Here is a 566-nt window from a genome sequence, read left to right as displayed (position 1 = left end):
ATAGGAATACAAAGAGATGAGAGTTTTCTGAGCATCACATAGTCTCTCATTCATAAGTGTGATGCACTTCACAATTATGAATAAGAATCTACATAGACGTGGCTTAGTGAGACATCAATTCTAGGGATATTCAACATGGCTTTGACAACAAGTTTGTCACACCTAGGAAGTACCCCTTAGACTTAACCACCGTCGACCTCGGAGAGGACTAAGACTAGATTCTTAGAATTCATAATTACATTCATAGGTTAAAAGTGAGGAAAATTTAATATTTTTCATCTACAATTACTTCATGAGGTTTACTTAGACCTCTCGCTTACAGAAAATATATTCATAGCGAGTATACATAGACTCCACGTATAAGAAGATTACATAGTCTTCTACTTTTATGACACGCATATATATAAGGTACACAATATAGTCTTAAAAGGGATGTCTCATATTAAACCATCTAAACAAAATCGAAGCATATGGGCATAAGCCCTTATACAATGTATAAATGCCACTTAGGGCTTACAACATTGTCTTGAAACAAGTAGAATGAAGTGATCGTCTTTAGACTATAC

This window comes from Solanum pennellii, chromosome 9 (genome assembly GCF_001406875.1).
Source record: "Solanum pennellii chromosome 9, SPENNV200".
Classification (NCBI taxonomy): Eukaryota; Viridiplantae; Streptophyta; class Magnoliopsida; order Solanales; family Solanaceae; genus Solanum; species Solanum pennellii.
Note: the sequence above shows the minus strand (reverse complement) of the source record.